This window comes from Mercenaria mercenaria, chromosome 17 (assembly GCF_021730395.1).
Source record: "Mercenaria mercenaria strain notata chromosome 17, MADL_Memer_1, whole genome shotgun sequence".
NCBI classification, from domain to species: domain Eukaryota; kingdom Metazoa; phylum Mollusca; class Bivalvia; order Venerida; family Veneridae; genus Mercenaria; species Mercenaria mercenaria.
Genome location: NC_069377.1, coordinates 69460355 through 69462393, shown reverse-complemented (window position 1 = coordinate 69462393; position 2039 = coordinate 69460355).

The window sequence follows — 2039 nt, the reverse complement described above, 5'->3', positions numbered from 1 at the left end:
TGTAGGTCACTAGAGGGCGGTTGTGCGTTGACATCTTTTGTCAGGATCTTTTTAGTAACTGCAGATTTATTGCCTTTTAATCGTTATATCTTTCAAAATACAGGTTCCTCATGCACAAAACAAGATATAAATTCACTAAGTTTGCTTGTTTGCACAACTGTCCAAGACCTGCGCCTCCGCAACATTGTCAGTTTTTGATTGTGCGGAGTTTTGTGTTCCATATATGAAGACTGAAGAGTGTGTTTGCCGACACGTGGAGTATTACTCCACCAGATGGCATCCATGACAAACAATCCAGCATATACAAAACTGTTCGAGTGCAATGACTGACAACTTTATACGTCTGCAGCGACAACTATGGTCAAACAATTTGTGTCACCGAAATAAGAGCTGAATATACCGCAAAGTTCATACTTCCCTTACTCTATTCTACAAAACTAAGCAGAAATCTTTGTTGTAATTGAACATAACGTTCTTGGAATGGTTCCCCTCAGTCCTAGTAACACTGCATTCACTGAGCGGCTGGCAACTGTTACATTCCAATCTGTTTTTATTCTCAATAATTTGTATTGCACCTAATGCCGAGTGGCTTGTCTTACAACCGTCTGTCCTAGACAAACACCTCCGACTCATTATCTTAAATTGTTGAGTTACTGGGGGAAATGTGGTAAGTAACCGTCAACTGGGGTTGTAACCAGTTCTTTCAATCGAATTTTATAGATGAGAAGCTGAAACTGAATAATTTGATTAAACGCCTATTTTTATACAATGATATATTCAATGGCGTTGTACATAATAATAATAATAATGATTATAACAATATTAATAATGAAAAGGTACGCCCAGACGAGCTGCATATTGAGGTTCAAACCCCCGGCCCGGTTAATGGTGCTATCATATACCATTTAAGAAAGAAATACTACACACTGCTCTACCCATAGAGCCTTACCAACAAGTGTGTTTAATTAAACAAACCTTGGAAATATAAATGTTGAAATGTAAAACCTTAACAAACATTCAAGAACTATAACCTGCTGTTATAAACAATTATCAAAAAATTTAAAACAATGCCGCGAAATCTCTGAAATACAGTGTCTTAACATTTTTTTTGGATGTGTCAAGTGATTTACTTTTGCGTAGTTCTAACGGCAGTTCATTCCAAAGTTTTGGACCAATAGTACAGAAACTTCTATCATTGAATGTTTTGCACTTGTTGCATGGAACAACATAATGTTGTTAACGACATTCAGAATTTTCGGATGATCTCAAACCTTGTCTACTAGGAATATACTCTGTAAGCAATTCTGTTAAATACAGAGGTGATCTGCCAGTGTGACAGCTATACATGAAAGAAAGTATCTTGAACTCAATTCTTGCTTTCACCGGCAACCAATGTAAGTGATACAATGCTTGTTTAGAACTGTCAAATTGCCTCCTGTTAAGGACAAGTTTTGCGCACGTTTTGAATACGTTGCATCTTAAGCACCTCAGTTAGCTACACCATACAGTATGACATTGCAATAATCCAGATGTGAAATAACTAGAGACAAAATTAAAATTTCAGTGGCTGCTTTTGTTAAGTATTTTCGGATGTTCTTAATTCGTAGGTAATTCAACATGGCTGTACGACATTTACGATGTGCATGATCTTTAAAGTTCAAGGTTTCGTCAAGAAATGCACAGAGATATCTAATTGTGCTTTCACGTTTCACATCATCACCAGCAGTGTTAATGGAATTTGTACAACATTTGTTCAATTGAGGTCTGCTACCAAACATATTAAATTCAGTTTTTGAAGTGTTCATTTTCAGTTTGTTTCCATGCATCCTGTCATTGATTATAACTGCGCACCTTTCAAGGTCTCCGATCGCTTAAACAGATGTAGGACGAAAGCTTTTATTTGCTATATGATCATCAGCAAAACCGTAGAATAACACAAGACAAGGGCACAGCATATTATACAAATAACATAAGGGCTGACCGTTTGCTGTACCGAAAAGTCACGTGGGTTATTGGGAATAATTTTGGCGCGTTTCTTT